Source organism: Ochotona princeps, chromosome 9, assembly GCF_030435755.1.
Source record: "Ochotona princeps isolate mOchPri1 chromosome 9, mOchPri1.hap1, whole genome shotgun sequence".
Lineage (NCBI taxonomy): Eukaryota > Metazoa > Chordata > Mammalia > Lagomorpha > Ochotonidae > Ochotona > Ochotona princeps.
This window is the reverse complement of record NC_080840.1, coordinates 15803470-15825544: the sequence shown is the minus strand read 5'-3', so window position 1 is coordinate 15825544 and position 22075 is coordinate 15803470. Positions and strand designations below refer to the sequence as shown.

Sequence of the window (22075 nt, the reverse complement as noted above, 5' to 3'; positions counted from 1 at the left end):
AACACTTTGTAGGGAAAAGCTAAAGTGTGTGGTTAGCCTGTATTTAAAAATCACCAAAGCCAGAAGAAAAAAAGCCCACTATTCTTTTCCATTATTCACATTTTCCTTGCTTTTATCAGCACACATGGACACACAGAGTGTTCACATAGCATCTGCTGGCCACAGCTGAAGTGGGAACACCCTCTTACATCATAGGAGTCTACAGAATGTCCTTTTCAAGCCTGGGAAAGGTTACTAGCAAACTGCTACAACATGGCTAGAACGGAGCCTTTATGTTCTGCAAGATAAGTTGCCCAGCGTCACATGCCATGTCTCAGCAGAGGCTAAAGGGCAAAAGGCACATTTTGGAGCCAGCTCTGCAGAGGGAATATGCTGATCTCAGGGAGTGACACACAGGATGTGTTCTGTATAATTTCCCCTGGGCGGTTTCACAGATATGGGCACCATATGCGTTAGGTTCTCAGAAACAATCCCCAATTCAAAAACTATTGCGTAAGCATACTCCTTGTCAGACACAAGGCTTTATGGAGAAATTAGAAAAGAAGATTGGTGAATTTTGGTTTACTACCAGTTAGAAAAATGATTTTAAAATCTACACTGTATAAATATTTAAAACATAAAATTTGAATTCACTTTGCCCAGTGACAGAAATCAGCCCAGTTTTTGGGCTTGCTATCAAGTATTTATTGCTACTCTCCACAGAATTCTAGGTCAGGCCAAGTGTTAAGGGATGGTTTAATAGTCTACAATTTAGTCTCCACAAAGTCAATAGATAGCTATTGATTATATACATACACACACACACACACACGTAAAGTGTATTTTTAATCTACTCCCACCAGTGTGACTCAGGCCATAAAATATTACCTGGGTCATCATTGTTATTTAGTAAATATTTGCTGACCAAACAAATGAATGTAAATTTATTCATCATCTTCACAGTTGTCTAATAATCAGTGATATTTTATGGTATCAACCACTTTACCATACTGTGGTACCAACCAGATTAGTAAATCATTGATCATTTGTGAAGTTTCAGTTAGTGAAGTCAGTTTGTTTGGTTCAATAGCATGAAGCTGGCGCTGTGGTGTAGCTAGTAAAGCTACTACCTGAAATGCTGCTGTACCAAATGGATGCCGGATGCCAGTTCACGTCCCAACTGTCATGCAGTTCCCTGTCAATGACCTAAGAATGGCAGAATGAAATAAGAATGGATTAAGTGCTTAGGTTCCTGCCAACCACATGGGAGACGTGGGGGTAACTCCAACTTCCTGACTTTGGCCTGACCCAACCCCAGCTCTGGCAGCTATTTAGAGAGTGGACCAGAAAATGGAAGATCTCTCTCTCTCTCTCTCTCTCTATCTCTCTCTTTTCAAGTAAATAAATACATCTTTTAAAATATCAAGATCTTATGGAATCTTAATAACTTTGGTTGATAAATGTATTATAAGTCTCATAACTTATGCATGTGCCAAGAATCTAAGTGTTTGGAATTTGCACACTTAGATAATTCATCCAAAGCCATAAAATTGGGAGTATGACCCACACAGCCAAAGAACAAGTAATTATTCTCAATAAGTGTTTATGAATTTACTATTTTCATCTACTTGGAAAGCAGAGTGAGAGATTTGCTGAATAGTTTTCATCCTCATGACAAATGGATAGCGTCCTTTTGTCTCTGGATAATAAAACTGTATTACATGAGATAAGATCTGGAAGGAACTTTGAAATAATGTCTCCGTGAGTATGAAAAATGGGAAGTGGCTCTCACTCAGGTGGGCAGCCAATTCGCAGAGATTTCTGGCTCATATACCATCTTAGGTAGGTACTGCCTATCAGATATCAGAAGTTAAGTACTTAGTGGTTCTGCCCATGCAATGGTAATTTTCATTTTAATGCCAACATGCAAAAATCCACTTTCAACATAGGAAATGCACCACTACTTCATGTGCAGAAATCCAGTCTTGCTGTCTGCTCTCCATCAGGCATGGGACTCTAGGTCATTAATTGTGCACCAGAGCCTGTTCTTCCCCTTGATCTCCTATTAAACAGACAGGAAAACATTGGTGAATAACAGCTTTTCTCTCTGCCCTACAGCAGTGGTGAAAACTCAGTGGTCATTGTTTTCATAAAGTGGTTCTTTTATGTTATATCTGGGAGAAGCTACATAAGAGGTGAGATGGTCTTTTCTTAGAGGTCTGAGCATCCACTTCTTTCTAAAGTAGCTATTCCCCTCTTTCCTCTCTTTACCCCATCACACAATTCTTCCCTTCCCTTTCTTGATTTTTTAAGTAGCATTTCAGTTCACTATCTTGCCATAGGAATTTTGTATCTCAATGACTTGTGCCCTGTACCCAAAACAGGGCTTGGGTTATAACAGACACTCACTATAGGTTAAGTTATTCACAAATCTATTCAGACCTGGGCACTCACGCAGACTGATCAACATATGCCCCACCCCTATTCTCAACAGCAAGGACAGTAAAAGTATGTTGAGAGCCAAGCAAGCAACTACCAATCCAACAGCTCTCTCCTTTCTTTTTCTTTTACTGAACCAGTTGCAAATTTCTTGCTCAGATGTCTAAAACTTACATCTGTGAGAATTTCCAGGCCAGCTCTAGGAGACCTTTGGATAGGGGGAAAGGCAGCTCATCCCCAAGGACATCTGCAGCAATTGTGAATTACAATCTGGGCAATTTTATGATTCAGAGGTCAAATGTTGGACCTGAAGGATAAAGAGATTATTCTTACCAATCTGAACTATAGTGCTCTGCAAGCACAGATTTTCCGTTAATACATGTAGTACTTTGCATTTGGGGTCTAAAGATTTGTGTACGTGTGCATGTGTCCTGTTTCTTCAATGGGAGAAACTGTGGTACCAACCAGATTAGTAAAAGTCAGACAAACTACCCTTAAAATTGTAATCTATCATTTGCTATCTACTCCAGAGAACTCAGCCTCAGAATCAGACTGATTTGGGACAACATCTTCATCTTTCTTTTAATGATAGGACGTAACACTTGCCATCAATTTCATCATTATGAGGTTGGGACTCATCATATAGACTCACAGAACAAAGTACTAGATTATAAGAAGAAACTCATTTAAGTATCTAAAAAGAAATGATCAGCAATTAGATTTCAATTATGTCAGCTTTCTGCTAATAATTAATTAACCTGAGTCTCCTTTCTTTTAACTCCTTGTTCCTAAATTAGCAAGTAGAAACTATAGTGAGGTAGGAATCAGAGTTATGGATTCTACTCCAAACTCTGCTTTATATTAGCTGAGATCAAATAATCACTTGTGAATGTTATAATTAAGTCATTTGTCCATGGGCAGTATAATTAACAAATATCTTTGAACTTTAAGAACTTCAGGTGTAAAATTATGACTTTTAATAACTTTAATGTTCATGCACTCATACTTGAGTATCTATGAGAGGCATGAGCGTGTGTTTGATGACATGTTCCATTGCCAAGGCTTTTCATCATAGTCGCAGATGAGAGCACATTCTCGATTCCTCATTTGCAACATGAGAACCATACATTTTTGCATGGTTACTGCGACTTGAAAGGAAAGTATATGTGCATATATGACCCAGCAAACAAAATGATACATGTGCGTAATCAGTAGTTGTTGTCATTGTCATGTTGCCAGATAGTATTTTATCCCAAAGGAAGAATAATTTAAGATAGAAAGCACACTTGTTTCTTTTCCCTGTCATCTTCTTTAGCCAATATTTAAACACAGAAAAACACAAAGAATGATAGGAGATACTTAAAGACAGCAACCCAGGGTCAGATAGAACAAACAGCAGGCCTGGTTTTTGAATATAGACTTTCTTTACTTGTAACTCACATTGTGATATGTAGAAGAGAACTGACAATATTAATGCAAACCGGCCATGCTCTCAAGGATTGTAGGTACTGGATTGCATCTGACAAGACACTCCAAGGTTACAGCTATCTGCCCAGTAATGATGAACTAGGAAGGCATTTTGAGCGAAAAGTTGAAAATTAATGATTCCAAAACTTTGTTGTATATACCAGTTACTATTGAATCTGAAAAATACTGACTGTGACTCCCATAACACACTGAGTTCACTGACAGTGTGTGTGGCCAAGGCATTGCAAGTTTTAAAATTTCCTCTGGAGATTCTAATCTAGTTTAATGCAACAAAGCCTAGCAACCACTGGCTTAACATCCTGTTACCTCAACTGCATTGCTACACTTTCTTATATATATTTCCTCTGCTACTGTCCTCAGTTAGAAATCTGAAGTAGAAGTGCCCACTTTAAATCACCTAGGAGTCATCACATCAGTGCACATAAACACAGAACCCACCCTATTCTCCCTTTCTGGCTTTGAACTCTGCCCTTCTCCTGCTAAGCCCCATGGCAGTCATCCTAGGAGGGTCTTGGAACCAAGCTGGTAAGATTAGGACAGGAGACTTTTAAAAGCCTTACCATACAAGTGGTGTCTGGATCCCGAGTTGTAGGTTTCAAATTTCTCTTCCGTTTTTCATCACTATTAACCAGTAACTCCTTGGGTGTCAATTTTTCCAACTGCTCTTCTAATTCCTGAACATCACCATCTCAAACTTAGTTTACAGGGAAGGATTAAATTACAAAAGGACTGGACGTAGGATGCTAGATCTGGACATAACTGCACTGGCTGTTAGGAACGATCTACAGAGATCAAAGTTCTGTGTAGCCAAATACAGCAAGAACGGCAAATCACATCATGAAATTATTTTTATCTTTCCCAGAGGTGCAATATCCAAGAATTATTTAAATTCCATCAACAGCTTTTACTGACCCTGACTTAGTTTTTCTGAGTTTTCTTTGTAAAACTTTCTCTGCTATCGAGGAATAGATGCAGTGTATGTAATGTGTCTTGATTGGTGCCAGGAAAAAAACGAGAGATGTTGGAAACAATACTTACCATTTCTCACATATCATCATTTAGACATTCCTTGAGTAGATTTTTAGCTAAATCCATTAGTTAGATGCAATAGCGATGTATTCAGTTATCAGGCATTCATTAATGAACTTTAAATAAAATATGTAACAGGGTGACCTTATTTATTTGACTCAAATATCACTAGCATATCCCTAGATTGTAGACAAAGCAGTATATATGTAAGCTTCACATATATAACCCAAAAGGTACAATAATTAATTTGGATGATATTTGTTATCCATCAATTCCAGTTACAGGGGAAGGGATTAAACAAAAGGACTAGACTATTGTAACTACATAGCGGAAATCAGTGGGTGGGGGGAAGGGGAAGGGACAGGGAAAAAGCCCAGAGCCTATGGAACTGTATCATAAAATAATAGGATAAATAAATTTAATATTTAAAAAACAAGTTGCAGTGAAATAAGTGGCTCTTCTATAGAGGGAGCTGTGACATGCCAGTTGACATGCCAGCTGTATCAGGGCTGTCTTTGTAACCTACTGGAGGAAGAGAGCCAGCTGTGCATAGTTTAAAAAAAGTCCAGGTGACAACGTGAGATTTATGTTCTGTTCTCTCATTATGTGAACTCATTGTTTGCATTTCATACCACTTGGGAAGTTAATAATGTAATAAAGCACTTGATCTTAAATTTCAAATGTTAACCGTGTTACATAACTTTGCCGACCAGGGTGGCCACTTCAATGCATGGACAAAGGGCTTTCTCCCACAGTACAAGTAACATGAAATGATTGCATCAGCAAAATATATATGCTTAAATACTCAAGAAAATACTGTAAAATGAATCCTTTCCACCTTGTGTGTAAAAATGCTTACAGTGTTCAATATCATAGTGCTCTATTCAACAGACCTAGCCAGAATGGTTAGCTCCAAGCTAACTTGCTCACTGGTAATAGTTTCTTCCTCAATTCTTACATTATTGTTACTTTCCAGAAAGGCCCCTATCATCCTTCCTTTGTGGAGAGTGACACTTAAATTTCATTCTAGTAATCAATGCATGTTTATAAGCTGTAGAGGTGTTTTTTTTTTTTGGCAATGTAAGAATTAAGTCCTATGTACACCATATGGAACTCAGAATGCTTCTTTCAAAACCTCTCTACATTTTTTCATACATCTGAATCAAGCAATACACAGCAAAAGGAGAATAGGAAGGATGAAAGTCTACTTTCAATGTGTTAACGCAGAAATGTCCAGCTGGTATTCAGAGATCCACGAGACTTTACAAGGTTTAAGGAAAACGGAGCTAAGGGTGAAGATAGGGCCTGCTTGGCAAGCTGAAATTTAAGACGCTTTCAGCCCAACTCAGAATCCCTGGGAGCCAGTGGGAATGATGGGGTCCAGTGACTGATCTCTCGCCACCCACAGAGAACACCCAGATTGCGTTTCCAGCTCCTGGCTCTGGGAAAATCGGCCTCGTTGCCTCACTCCAGCCCCAGCTACAGGAGGCATCTGAACCCACAGATGAACCAGTGGATGTCAGCTAATATGTTCTTTCTCTCCCTCATAAATAAATAAGAAATAAATAAACAACAGTTTAAATAAGTTCATTATATTGGAATTTTAAAAAACTCCATGCATTATTTTTAATATGCATTTTCCATGAATGCTTTCAGCTTCCCTTGATCGTCTGAGCGCCACAGAGGCACGCATAAGATAATGCACACATCACGGGAGGTATATACAGTATTCAACTTTCATGGAAAATGCAAAGCAGTCGCCAAGCTACAAGGACAACTTTCGGTGGAGTATGATGGGGACTCAGAAGAGGACACCTCCACTGTACAAGTAAACTAAGGAATGAGTCAGCCTTCACGTACCGGAAGGAAAGAAGAAAAATTTTTCAATTTAAGAGCTTTTTTAAAAACCCAATTCTGCAGCACAACTTAAAACTTCATCTACAAATAGGTTGGTAGCAATGGGTATTTATCTCAGACCCAAATTGATAGAAACAACTCATTTAAATTTCAAACTTGCTATCATTCATTTGAATGTGTTAACCATTGAAAACTTCTTAAAATGATTTTTTTTTTTTACAAAAATCATAGACTGATTCAACACCTACAGAATTCCACGATCACCTGGCTGCATCGCAGAGAGAAATCTAGCCAAGGCAGTGAAGTCCCGCCGCCTCTCACCAGCCTTCTTGCTCCTCCAGCAAAGCAGATCTAGGCACTTCCCTCGCTTTACTCTAACACTGAGCTCCAGGTCGGTATATTATCAGGCCTCCAATTAGGAGAAGCCCCACGCAGCCAATCAGGGTTTTCCGATCTATTGCATCATGCCTCCCCCTGTCTGTTGCGTCAAAAGCAAGCCCAGCCCGGGCACACCACGTGGTTTGCAAGATCACAATCGCAGCCCCACAGCTGTCCCAGTCTGAGAGCCAGCCTGCAGCAACGGTCCTGATGGGTGGGGACTGGGCAGGGAGGAGCTGGCCGGGCCTTTTCCCATCCCTGGGGAGCGCGGCTGGCTAGCTGGCCCGCCCAGAGGCGTGCTGTATCCGGAGTCCAGGTGCTAGCGCCAGTGTTTGGCCGGGTGAAGGAGTGGCACTGGTGGAAACTGGCACCCGAGGCTGTGTAACCGGACCCGGGTCTTATAAGCCCTCCTGCCCAGACACCGCCTCTCTCTGCTCACATCCCCTTTCCAGCCTTAATTATCTTTTCAGCACCTTTTCCCCTCAGCTGCATTTCCAGGGCTAAGAAAAAAAAACACCTCCCGGTTCTCACCCTCACACAGACGCTCCTTTCAGACCCGCCCGCCCGTTTGCAGGGACCCAGGTCGGAGCCCTGGCGCGCGCCCTGGGCGGGAACCAGACAGACCAATTCCGCCCAATGTGTGGAAGATGCAGCCCTCCTCAGCCCCTGACCTCTCTCCTCCTCCCGAAGCCCCGGCTCCCGCGGGCCCTTCGCCCTCGCCCTAGGCTGCGCAATTAAGATGGAGCCCCCTACTCTCCACCAGACGGTGGCCTCGCCGCCCTGGGGGGAGCCGCGCCAGCGTGCGCTGTGCCACGTTGGAACTGGCTCCGGGGCAGCTCGGCCGCCCGAGCGCGCCGCGCGGTCCCCACGCACGCCCTGCCCCAGGGCGCCCCAGCCCAGGGATGCGCGCTCAGCCCTCCAGTGCCACCGCGGGGCTGTAGGCACCCCTGGCATGAGTGAAGGCTTGAAGGCTCGCGCGGAGCCGAGCTGAGCCCAGACAGAGACAGCCTGACACTTTAACTGGGTGCGGGGAGTGCCAAGGAGAGGGGGAGGCCCGGAGAGGGGGGAGTGGCTGAGCGAGGCTGGTAGCTGCACAACGGTGGTGGAGGACCCTCGGAGCTCAGACGACCAGATCGCTTAACCCTTTGAAGTCCACGCAAGAAGCAAGCTTCTCACGGAAAAGTAAAATCAGCTGGGCTGTCCCGGGGTTTGCCTCCCCTTCCAGTGGGCGTTGGGGCGGGGGAGGAGTAGGAACAGAGGGAAGAGGGGTGGGAAGAAGGGGAAAGAGGTTGTCTGTGTAGAACGGATTAACCTTTCACAGGGCCATCCTTGTTTCCTAACTCGGTAGCCCCCGTGGCGCTCCGAAAGATGCAGAATGGAAAAGTACACCTCGGGACGCGCCGCTCCTTCCTTGCCTAGCGGGCACCTGGTCCCCGCAAAGCGGCGGGTTTCTGGCGAGAGCCGCGGGGATGGGCCGGGACAGGCGGCAGGCGAGGCGCCGCTCAGCCGTATAGGAGTCTGAAAGAAGTCCCCAGGGCCACTCTGGAACATTTTCAGACCTCCAACTTTCCGGTCGGAGGCGACTTAATTTTGCGAGCACTTAGGTGAATCCTGCGTTCTTCGCGCTCTGTGGCCTTAGGACCTTCCCTGTTCGGGACCGCGCGCCTGGGAGACAACGTACCTTGTTCAGCTTTCGGTCATAAATTCGTCCTCAGCCTGTCTGTGTGGTCCCGGAGGGTCGGTGGGGGCAGACAGCGTCCAAAATTGAGGTAATAAAAAAAGATCAGATGAATTTAAGGCGCCCGGCCAGAAAAAACAAGAAAGCTAAAAACAACATTTAAAAACGATGGAGGAGACTTAACGACTGGGTGCTTCCCCACCGGAGAGGGAGAATTTCACCAATATTTATTATCTTTCGTGGCACTGCAGTCTTCTAATTCTTTCAAAAAGAAAATGACCCCTGCTTTAAAAATAATTTTTTTTTTGGTTGCTGCTGTTTCAATCCCTTTCCTCCAGATAACGGAAAATCTCCGGGTTTTTGTATTAAAAAAAATTAAAAAGCCGGGCGAAGGGTCGGCAGAAGCCAGGAAGCGTAGAATCGAGAGAAGAGTGTGGTGGGGCTGGTTTGGGTCCCTGGCTCAATGGGCTGCTCGAAGCCAGGATGGGGTAATTCGTTCCAGACGTCTTGACTTCTCCTTCCCCGCTGTTGCTGCCTTCCTGCCTCCTCCAACTTTCGGGGGTCTTAACGAGTGAGCTGGGGGTATTTTAATAGGCTGAGGGAGTGGGGGCCGAGGGGGTGGAGAGGGAGGTGTGGACTGGGGAACCCGGAGGGGAGGGATCTGGGAGGGCGGGCGGCCGGCCGGCGGGAGGGGGAGAAGGAGGGAGGCACTGGCCATTCAAAGCCCTCTCTGAGCGGGAGGCCGGCTCTCAACTCCAATGAATTCAATTAACTTGATTGTTAACGTGTGCGGAGAAACGCCGCGCGCACAGGCTGGCCACCACCTGATTCCCCGCTGTCTCCTGTGGCGGGGCCAGGGGCTGGGCGCTTTGTAGCTCTCCTCACCTCCTGCCCGGTTTGCAAGGCTGCACGTTCTGCCAGCAGCTCCCTGGTGTGTTTAAGTCATTTGTTTAAGGGCCAAACGGTGCCCCAAGTTCAGTCATGGCCCTGGGGAGGGTGGGGAGGCACAGTTAGGGTAGTGTGTTGTGTGTGTGTGCGCGAGTGTGCATGTACACCTGGAGTGTGTGTATTTCTGTGTACTTGGACTGACTGCATGTATGTGTGCCTGGAGCCTTGTAGGGTGTGTGTGTACTTGAAGATGGTGATGTGGTATAAGGTGTGTGCATATGTCTCTGTGTTTATGTAGCACTATACCTGGAGCTGGTGCAGGATGTGTGTGTACCTGGAGTCTTGTGGGATGTGTGCGTACCTGGAGCTGGTGCAGGATGTGTGTGTACCTGGAGTCTTGTGGGATGTGTTTGTTTCTGTGTGTAACTAGATCCTGTGTGTGTGTGTGTCTGTGAATGTACGGTGTGTGGTGTGTGTGTTTCTGCCTGGAAATGGTGATGTGGTATAAGGTATATACGTATGTGTTTCTGTGTGTGTAGCCCTGTACCTGGAGCTAGTGTGGGATGTGTGTGTACCCAAAGTTTGTGTGGAGGTATGTGTTTATGCATTATGCAACTGGAGTGGGTGAATGTGTGTACATTTGCATGCAAATCTGGAACTTGGACAAGGATGTGCTTGTGCACCTGGATCCTGGAGCCAGTGTGTATGTGTGTGTACCTGGGACTAGTATGAGATATCTGTATATGGACTTAAAACGTGTGTGTGTGTGTGTGTGTGTGAGAGAGAGAGAGAGAGAGAGAGAGAGAGAGAGAGAGAGAACGCACTCTGGTTTCTCATTGTGTGGCTGGAGCCTGTGTGTATGAACCCAGAATCTCCACTTATGTGGTGTACATTTATGTGTGTGTACCTGGAGCCTGCTAAAGCCTTCCAGAATTCTACAAAGCCCATGTTTGGCCTCAAACACTTTTCAACCCCCTCTTCAGCCAGAATCTGCAGCTGAGGGTGAATCCCTAAGCCCCCTTCAATCAGACGTGGGTGAGCGGACAACCAGATAAATCATTGTGTGATTTCTTTCTTTTTTTCTTAACCTGGTCCCCTAACATGAAACATTGGGCAAGCAGGGCACGTTAAAAATAAAGTACACTATTTTAGGAAAGACTTAGAGTTTTAAAAAAGCTTTCTCTAAAGAAATGCCTTAAAGGCCTTATGCTTCCTATGAGCTTTCTACCAAGATAACGCATTAAAATATTTATTCTTGCTTCCAAACTGTCTTGTTTTTTTGTTTGTTTGTTTGTTTTGTCTTCCTTCAATACCACAAGGCTAGGTAGTTTCATTTTCTCCCTCCCCCCAGCCTACCTCTTAGACCCTGGAGGAGCAGCCTGCTGAAGACTAACAATGGACAGTAGGTGGCACTGTTTATGAAAAAATGAGAGTGTGAGTGCAAACACAACTTGGGAGAATTGCATGAAATTTGTTACAGGGTGAAAGACTTGACTTTTCCCTTCCTTTCCAAAGGTCCTTCGAGGTGTGGACTTGCTTATGTCTTAACCACAGCTTAGCACCTGGGTTATTGGCCCCTAGTCATATCTGCGCAATAGCGAAACAGCAGAATCCCGAGTAAGCCCAGGGTGATGCTTCCCCCGCCCCCCACCCTCCACCGGATGTGGAGATGAGGAAGGTGATTAGAGATAAAGTAGTAGATAAAGTAGTCTGAATTGGTGATCCACCCGTGCCCCCGGGGGACTGCTGTGCAAAGTCCTAGGAGTTCCAGTGCTCCACCCTGCACAGCTGCGCAATGCCACCCCGACTGGAGGCACTGCTTTGGCCTGATGCTCTCAAGCTGCTTGGGAGAGACCCTCCTCATTTCCCCCCCAAACTGTCTTGGCTTCAGCCTTTGTTTGAACTCTGCCTTAGGCAGTTCTGCCTTGGAGAGACAGAGGCTTAAATTTCATCTCCATCACACCAAGTTTCCAGATTTTCTGTTTTTCACTGGTTTTCATACGCGTTTTAACTTCTGTACCGTGACATACAATGTAGGAGCAGGGGTGGAAATTATGAGATGCCAGGTGCTTTGCAGATTCCAGCTCCAAGCTTCTGGGAATGTTATGACTTTGTGTGTCCGTTCTTATTTAGAAAGCGTTTAGTAATACTGGGTTTTTAATGAAAGAATAAAAGTATGCTGTTGTGTGTGTAAGTGACATGCTCTCCGATTATGGAATAATACTGACTTGGTTATGCAAATATGAGTTTCTTTTTCGAAACTAACTTTGTTTTATGAAAGGCAGAATGAGAGCGAAACACACACACACACACACACGTCTTCCATTTTTCCACCCACTGGTTCATTTCCCAATGGCCCGCCATTTCCCAAAGCCTGGGAATCTGTGTAACCAAAGTTGGAACATGCTGTTTTTCCAGAACCAAGAGTCCATTTATCTGTACACATTAAGCCAAACACAGCGGCCATGGTCCTAATAGAAAGTGTATAATATAGCAGCCATTGCATGGGTTAGCACAGCAATACTTGAATACGACGCCCTCATAGGTCGTGGGGAGGCCAAGAAAGCCATGGGCTGATGTCAGGATACGGACATGTCAACAGGGACATTGACTGGTGGGTTCCACAGCTGCATCGGTATAAACAAAACTTCAGTTGGTAGATGTACTCTTTGGATCTTTTTGTTTTCCCCTAGTGCTGCCCTACTCTTCAGTTTCCATTTGTTCTCCAATTTCTGGTTCCATGGCAGTGAGAGAACACAACTTTGGTTCCTGGTATCAGCGATGAGTTCTAATCCTTAAACGCAAGTTTGATTTAACTGATCTGTCTGTAACTGAAGTGGGTTTACGGTGCTGCCTGTACAGGAAGCTTCAGTGATTCAATTACCTGATTTCTATGGCTAGACCCTGTTGTTTAAAAATGGATCTGAGATGGTTTGAGGTAAGCAAGGAGGAATCACAGCACTGGGGTTTTGAGTCTTGAAGAAGTCGAGCAGAGACCGCATTAAGGAAGCCTCAGCCCCATCTCCCCAGTTGATGTTAAACAAGGACACCCAGTGGTACAAATTCCGGTTGTTTCTAGTTTGATACAAAATATAGACAAACTGTTGTATAGTGAGAAGAAATCTACAAATAAGAAGGGGAAGATCAACAGCAATTGTCGACCTGAGACACTGAGGATAGAATAACAAAGAGGTTGATTCAAGCCACAGGAGGATGGTCAGTTGGAACAGTTTGAACGTCCAGGTGAAGTCAGGAACAGGCAGGAATTACAAACTGCTTGATCAATAAGCACAGCAAATGCTTACTTCATTATACACTTCCCTAGAGAAATAGCAATATGGGGGAACATTTGCATAACTTAAGCTTTTAGGAAGCATACAGTTAGTTTATTTTTATGACTTGCAGTTAGTCAGCAAGAATTAACCAGTCCTTTAGAGTCTTTTTTTTTTAAGTAAAGTGTTTTTGTCTTAATTGTACTTTTGTTAATTATTATCTTTTTATGATACATTTCCATAGGCCCTGGTATTTCCCTTATCCCCTCCCCAATTTCCTCCCCCCTCACTGAGTTCCCCTATACCATTACTACAGTATAGTTATTCATATACAGTCATATGTCCATCATTGTGGACATGGACAATGGCAGAGAGTCCAGAGTCTTACTTGACAGGTTCCATGACAATTCTTTTCTACTGGCCTAGGAATTTCTGGTAAGCCTTCATCTGTTCTGGTTTGAAGTTCCTTTCATACAGCCTAGTCATATTCAACATGGCTATAAGAAATAAGACGGATAATGTGACACACAGGATTCAGAGAGTTTGACAGGCATTATCTTCGATTTATATGTGAGATTCAACTTATTATCTATGATGCTAAGGCTGTACTTCAGGGAATTAAGACACATATTTTAGAACCTCAAATGATAGAGTCTGAACCCTGTAACAAGAAAAGAATTGACCTAGAAAATGTAATTTTCTAAATTGCAGTTTGGGTGTTGCAAATGAATTTCTGCCATCACACAGAAATTGAACTACTTCACTTTCAGTGTTACTTTCAAGACTCTACCTCTATGGAGCTCGACGCATTCAGAGGAAAAGACGAAGGAGGCATATCCATGTTTCTGAGGCTAACCAGAACTAAGGTATGGATGGCGCCTTCAAAAGCCAAGAAGAGACCAAATCCTAATTGATTCACTGATAGGAGGATAAGTTTCTCATCATTGTTTTTTATAATTTTACCATATGTAAGTAGTATATTAGTTGAACTTTAAGAATCACAAAAACGAAAGAGAAGAGCACTAGAATTTAAGAGCCATTAGATGTTCTTTCTAATCATATCTCAATGGCCTTTTCAACAGATGAAGAAATTAGCTTTAAAAAATCACCAAATAGGGCAGCACAGTGGCATAGTTGGCAAATCCTCTGCCTGCAGTGCTGGCATCCAATATGGGCACTGGTTTGAGTCCTGGCTGCTCCACTTTGAGTCCAGCATCCTGCCCATGACCTGGGAGAGCAGTGAAGGACTTGGGAAAAGCTTCTGACTCCTGGCTTCTAATTGGCTTAGTTTTGACTATCGGAGCCATTAAGGAAGTGAACCAGTGGATTAAAGACCTCTGAGAGAGGTCTTTGAATCTCCTTCTATCTCTATAAAACTCTACCTTTCAAATGAAAATAGATAAATCGTTTTGTAAAAAATACTGAATTTTCAATGTAAGCCTTTTATTTTCAAAAATAAAATTTACATTTTGGAAATTTACCTCAAGTCACTGGATAAGCTTGCAGATTTACTTTCAAATTACTGCATTGTCTTGATGCTATGGATTATCTCCGGATTGATGTGTGTTTCATGTTTAGACTGTTTCACATAGTCTAAATGACATATTTGCTCATATTTTTGGGTGCAGAGCACAGGAAAGGTAAAATTGTTGTTGATTTCATGTAGCCAACATCTGCATACAGAATTTTGTACTTACTTATCTGATAAATCACAAGAATGGGATTTGACACTCAAGAGGGAGGTCCATAATTGAATTTTTCTTCTATATTTTGGTGGTCTTAATTGTAAAGGAAAGGGATTTTTTTGAAATGCCTGGTTTGTCCAGATGAAAGTGCTAATAATGTTGCACCTAAAACAGAACAAGTAGCTACGGAATGTAGTGCTCATCCCTATGGCCAGTAAGGTCAGTTGATACTTTATATCTCTGGGTCACCAGGAGGGTGAATCTCCTATGTTTATCTCAGGTAAGATGTCAAGTATTTGAGTTGATGGATATGTAGGTTGGTTGGAGTTGGTCATGCCTCACTGTTAGAAACAATACAACATCACTTTGTAACTCATAACTATATACAGCTGTGATTTGTCAGTATACCATAAGGAAACAAGTTAAAAATATTCCTTGGAAATTCTGTGGCATTCTATATTATTCTTTTTAAAAATCAATATTATTATATAATGCAGTTTCATAGACTCTGGGTAACAGAACATATCACAACCAGTTGTGAAGATGCAATGAAGTATGTATCTCTACTTCCAAATCAAAGATGAACTCCCAAAGAAACCGTTATATATGTCTTGACAATAGGATGCTGGGCTCTCTGCCATTGTCCATCTTACTCATTTTTTATTGTTATTATTATTTTCCATCACACAGTTTGGTAGGCATGGAAATTTGCCCCTCCATGCTAAGTTTTCTCGCTCCCATTCTCCTTTCCCCTCTTTCCTCCCTCACCATTTTCTCCCATATTATTACAGTAGTATAGGCTTTCAGCAATGGTCCCAGCGTTCTGCTGTTTAAGTATATGATGACACTATAGGCATAGGCATTGGTAGGAAATCCAGGTTCCTACTGTCTGGGTGTATTTAACAATGTCATTGGGAGTCCTCCTTTGACTCAGGAGGTGCATACTGCAATGTATCTTCACGTTCCAATATGCTAGTCTCCATTATACAGTTCATTTATGAGAATATATGTACACACTAGTTTACTTGGATATCTACTTGTTTTATACTTTGCATGAGTGTTGCCTTATATCAGCAAGTGTGTATGCTGTTTGTCCTTTGGGAACTGGCTTACTTCACTGAGCATAATGGTCTCCATTTTAGGACCACTTTGTTACAAATAGAATTTCATTCTTTTTAACGGCTCTGTAGCATTCGTTGTAGTAGATATACCACAGTTTCTTTTTCCAGTCCCCTTTCAGTAGCCATTTGGGTTGTTGTTACATCTTGGCAATTGTGCTGCTATCAATATAGAGATGCAGGTCATTTTTCTCATATGCAAATTTTAATTCATTTTGAATATATTCAAAGAAGTGGGGTAGCTGGGCCATATGGTAGATTAATTTTCAGTTGTCTAAGCACTCCCCATCCTGACTTTATCAGTGGTGGCACAAATCTGCAATCCCACCATCAAGGAAGTAGGGTACCTTTTACCCTATATCCATGCCAGAAGGTTTTATTAGTAGATTTCTGAATGTGAACTCTTCTGGGACCTCAAAGTGGTTTTTATTTGCATTTACCTAATTTCTAGGGATGCTGAGCATTTGTTCATATGTCTATTAGCCATTTGAATTTGCTCCAAACTTTCAGGTTAAAATGTCTGCTCTCAAATTCTGGTGGCAGACCAGAGAAGATAGGAGCTGGGAGGCTGGTCCATTACAGGAAAGTGAAGTGGAGTCGCCCCCCCCACCCCCATTTATTGTAGAGAACTGTTAGCTGCAAGTTCCAGTTAATAGGAATAGTATTTCAACAGCACTTGAGGGTAAGTAGCAGTTGTCTGTAGTAGACATACCATTTGGTGTGACTTCAAGCATCAGTCACACCCTCCGTATCCTCAGCCCTAGCAGGGTAATTTGCATTGTGACACTTACTAAAGAAACTACAGTCCCGAGTTATAGAAATGTTCTTTCCCATAGCATTTTCTTTCCAGGACTTAAAGTTTCAAAGTTTACCCCAAATCACTGTCTGAGAACTTGGCGTGTAGTTGTTCCATCTGCGTGTCATGCTTCAGAGAAGTGTGTCCTGCTTAATTTGGTTTCTAATTCATATCTTGCAGACATGTCTTCCTGTTTTTCACCCCAAATCTGTCATCTGCCTTAATAGGTAGCTCCATCATTTGGTCTGAAAACCTGGTGGCTTTAAGAATCAGAGGTGGAAAAAAAAATACCGTTACTTCCCAAAAACTGTGAAAAAAATATAGATTTCTGAATAGTCATTTCATATAATTCTATGTTAAATGAGTCCTGGCTCTGTTCAGAACTCCAGCTTCCTGTCAATAGAATCTGTAGGAAGCAGTGGGTGATGGCTCAGGTCCTTAGGCCCCACCACCCAGTTAGAGTTCCTGCATCCTAGCTTTGTAGTGGGCACGGAGAAGAGAACTAGCAGGCAGGAACTTTTGCTCTATTTCAATTAATAAAGAAGAAATAATACAGACTCCATGTTCCTGCCCCAGCTCTGAGTCGTCATCAGAAGTTTTAGTGGTGGTCCTGGGAATATGCTTGTCTGGTGTGGTTATTAGCTGAAATTAACAACTTCTTCAAGAAATTTTTGTAGCTGAAAAAAAATGAATTTCTGAACTTTTTTATACTTGACTCTTCAGAATTATATTTTTGCCTTAACACTGCTTTGATAACAAAAAAATGAAACTATCCTTTGTAATTATGTAATAATCGTATGTCTTGAGATTTATGTAATCTCCTGGCACATTATTGATTTCTTATCACAGGTAAAGGAAGTCTAAAAGTCAAAGATCTAGGTTAGATCTTTGTGCTTGGGGTCCTTCCCTCCTGCTCCACCCCCAGTACTCGCAAACAGTTATATACCATATGTTCTTGTTCTTTGCTAAGCCTCAGTTTCTCTCTATAGAAAATGAAAGTGGAAATAATATCCTACCTTGGAAGTTTCTGTAGCAAGTAAAATTACCATTTTAAATTTTTGGTAGTCATGAAGTAACTGTTAACTAATAATTATCAGTATTGTAGAAGACACTGAGTTTGAAGATGATAAATGCTGTTATTTCAAGGACTTGCTCCTAGGTTACAACAGAGATGTACAATCCCCCCACCTTTTCTAGAAGTCTTCTTGCTACTATGCATTTGTAGACTATGTTCAGAATTGAAAAAAAACATAAGGAAACTGGTCTAATATTCATGAAAATTTAGGAAATACATATTTCAAATATATCTATTTGAAAATCCCTTTGAAATACAAACTCAGCATGAGTAGTGTAAAGTTCAGGAAGAATTTGCTATGTGTATGTTCCTCCAGTCCACCTGAGTTATAGGACCTTCACATTTGAAAAGGCTTGAAATCTGTTTAAAACACGCCTGTGGTGGGAGTTTAGTTTTGTAATTAAGACACTGGTTAAGGTGCCTACAATTCACTTTGTGGTACCTGGGTCTGATTCCCCAGCTCCCAGTGCTGGCCTGGTGCTGGCCATTTGGGGAGTAACACAGTAGTTAGAAATGACTTCTTCTACCTCTAGCTCTCCTTCTCCAGTAAATGATAAATACTGCCTAGAAGGGTTCATGAAGTTTTGAATATCTTCTACAAGACGAATGTTAAAATTCCATTACCATTGTAACAGTATTAAAGGTATGAGAACTATTAATTTTTTTTTTGAGAATTACATTTCCTGTCCACTGCCTCCTCTGCCAGATGCCTGCAAGGCCAGAGGTAGGCCAAACTGAAGTTCAGACATGGGAACTCAGTCAGGGTCTCCCACACTGGTGGCAGCGGAGCCGTTCCCTGCATCATCCCATAAAGCACATTAGCAGGAAGCTGAAGGCAGAAGCAAAACCAACACTCAAGCCAGATCCTGCTGTATAGGATATGGACATGATAATGAGTATCTTTACTGCTGTGCCGAATGTCTACCTCAAGAGACAGGACCTGTCAGAGGTGGTTTGCTCATGAGTGTTCCAGGATGGATTAAAGTGCTTGTGATAAGAATGGGTGTGTTGCCAAGGAAGAAAGCACCTAATAAAGATGATGTGCATTGCTCAGTTTTTCTCCTGCCTCGTATTTGCTGACTTGCCCTTCCACCACGGGATAAGGACTCAGTAAGACCAATACAAAATTCTGGCCTCCTGCTCTTCAATTATCACCTTCCAGGGCTGTGAACCGCATAAGCTCCTGCTATTATGCATTACCCAGGGTGTAGTATTCTGTTAGAGGAGCTACAAATGGACTGACACAGATCTGAATGCTATTTACTCTTCCATAGTGTATCCCCCGTGGAAACTTGTTTAGATAAAGAACCAGGTTGCAGCACATTGCTGGTTCACCCTAGGTTTCCAGCAGAGTAAGCTGAAGGGCAAGTCAAATGTCTTGCCCAGGTCACAAACAATGAGTCAGTGATTCTGAACAGATGAGTTCAAGGGCATTCATTTCTGGGCTTCTGGTAAGTTCCTAGGGCTGTCCAAGAATAAACGGTGGTTAACTGAAAATAAATCTTTACACCTCTGCTTTTAGAGTGAAGAGAAAGGCTATCTGTATGCATGTCTTAAGAACTTACATTTCTAAATACAGTGAAAGGTACTTATAAATATAGCTGAAATGTGGGTTCTAAACTGTCTTTAAAATAAATGAGTTTTAAAGTAAAATCATCGCAGAAGTTTTTACCACTTAAATTCTGACCAGTTTTATCCACTTTCTGCAACCTTGTCTCATTTGCAATTGTCACATTGACTGTGGCTGCATATTAATTCACCAGGAGTTTATTGATTATCCGCAAGGGGCCAGGTACACATCCTGACATTAACATTTGCAAGGTTCAGAACCATAAAGGTAGTAACAGGGGCTTACATGTCATAAATCCTATATACCTACTGCTTATAAGTTGAGCTGTACAGTCATTTTAAAAGATTTATTTACTTGTAATTTGAAAAACTGAGAGACACAGAGAGAGGAAGGGACAGAGAGAGAGAATCTTCCATCTAAATGTCCATGAAAACCAGCCCTAGGCCAGGCAAAAGCCAGAATCCGGGGACTCCATCTGGTTCTCCCCCCAGACAGTTCTGGTCATCATCCACTGACACCAAGGCACATCATTGAGAAGCTGCACCAAAAGTACAGAGTAACCAGGACCTCAAACCAGCAGTCTGATAAGAGAGGCAGCTGTCTGAGAAGCAACTTAACTAGCTGTGCCACAAGAATCACTTTTGGTGTTTTGTGAAACTTCATTTTTCCTACCATGAAGAAAAACTCACAGGGCCACTTTCAAATTTTGAATCTCTCAGACACCTCAGCATTTCTTGCCAGAACAGCAGGGCAAGGCAAGGGCCTTCCAGCTATCATCCCCCTCATCCCAGCTTCTTGCCTCTGGTTCTTAACCCATCCTTTTCTCCCCTGCCTCTGGCTACATCCCATAATGTGAGCAGCCTTGCAAAGTTGTTTGCACATTGAAGCTCACATACAGTTCTTAGGTAAGCACAATCGCCCCTTTCTTTGGACCCTTACCTTCCAGACCTTGGTAAGAAACTCAGGTTGACTCAAAAATGAGTAGCCTTTATGGTGATTCTAAGTGAGGCATGGCTAGGTGTCACGTGAGGCCTTCCATGTAAGGCAAAATTGATTCCATTGTGCTGTAAGTATGTCATTCTATCTTTCCAACTAACATCACTTCATTTCCCATTGTCAGTTCACGAAAAGTCCAATTCCTTCATCTGATCTAGCCTTGGACTGTAAAATTTGATCCCATTCTATTTAACCTTTTTTTTCTAAACTATTCCTTGTCCATCTCTAGAATCCTAGTGTTCTCACTCATCTCTCCCTCCCTTGCTCCAATGGTACTCTTGGCCAATGTGGGGCTCAAGGGCTAATGGGTCACTGATTCAACGAGATGGCTACTAACAGTCAAGGTCACTGTGGTCAACAAGATGGCCGCCAAGGGCAGAGTTCTGGTTATGAACTATTCTCACTGTGTTCTTTCCCCCACACACAACCTCATCATGTTTGGTGGTGAAGTCTTGCTTTTCCAATAAAGCCCTTTTGGGAGTGGGAACTGATTTTGCTGGTCTGTAGGGATCATCACGCGTGTCCTGCCAGTAAATCTTGTCTTCAGAGGTTGCACTTCATAACGATGCACTTTTCGACAGTTTTCAAAAGAAATAGAAACTTTGCTGTCTCCATTGAATTTCTTTTCTTCATGCCTCAGCTGTGCGTCATATTTTCTGTCAAATTCCATCTGTTGCATCTGGGCCAGCATTCGATCACTGGAGGTGTCAACATTTTCTCCAAAGACAAATCTCCCATTAGCAGCAACAACTTCAGGAAAAGCAGCAGCTTCTTCTTCCAACTTCAATTCTTTAGCCAACTGTTTGCTCAGCCAAAGAACAGGACATTGTATTTTGAGGTGTGGCCCATGGACACTTGCTGGAGCCAAAGGTTGCTGCCAGCCCTGGCTCAGGGGATGCCACTCCAACATGATCCATGGAAGAAGGCTGTGACGAAAACAGAGCAGAGAGGCGGCAGGGCAGAAGCAGGCTCTGCCAAGGAGACATGTGGCTGGCTGCCAGTGCCGGAGCTAAGGTGACAACCTAATCCTCACATCATATTTAACCCTGAGTAGCCTTTATAGTTACATTTCTATATTCCATGTTAACTTTGATTATGAAATGTTGAACATCAGGCCTGTTAAATTCATATCTATTCAACTCTATGATAATAGTCCTAGTTTGGCAATTGTTTTCATATGGACTCATGAATTGATATACAGAAGTTTGACATGGCAACATTTATTTTTAGTAACTTCTCTTCATTCAAATAGTCTGCTCTCTACTGTTCAGTTGTATTTATGATTGCATAACAAGAAGTTAGGTTAGTATATTAGTATATTAGCCAAATCTTTCTTGACTAACAGTTTATTTTGCTACTTTTGTTTATTATAAAACTATGAAATGTTCCTCAAAATCACTCCAGTAATGTACAATTATCACCTAGAGGTTTATTCTTAAAGTTTGACTTCCTGTAATGCCAAAGTGAAAGGTATCCTTTTACTGTTTTATATTTAAGGTACCTGATATGTTCACGAAGAAACAATTGTCCCTTGATATTCATGGGCATTAATTCAGGACCTCCAGGGGGTCCCAAGGTCTGCAAATGCTCAAACCCCTCATCTACAACTGCACAATATGTACATACAGTGTATGCTCAGCCTTCCACAAACTTTAAGTCATCTCTAGTTTATTTACAGGACTGAATACAATTTAAATGCTGTATAAATAGTTGTTACACTCTATGGTTAAGAGAGTAATGACAAGATGAGAAGTCTATACATGTTCAGTACAGATGCAATTCTTTTGTTGGTTAAATCTGCAGACTCATGGGTACAGAGAACTAACT

The 22075-nt window shown here is 42.4% G+C and overlaps 1 protein-coding gene across 2 annotated transcripts in view; it reads right to left on the bottom strand.

The window, feature by feature from the left end:
• The window catches only part of HAS2 (hyaluronan synthase 2), a 29042-nt gene extending 19658 nt beyond the window's left edge, over positions 1 to 9384 (bottom strand). Inside the window, exon 1 of one of the 2 annotated variants that reach the window (XM_004580705.3) lies at positions 8852 to 9384. The gene's annotated coding sequence lies outside the window, so the exon portion shown is untranslated. Of the gene's footprint in view, positions 1 to 7040; positions 7147 to 8851 lie in introns of those variants that run through there. The other variant, XM_012925657.2, reaches the window with a different exon arrangement.
• Between the last annotated feature and the right edge of the window lie 12691 nt (positions 9385 to 22075).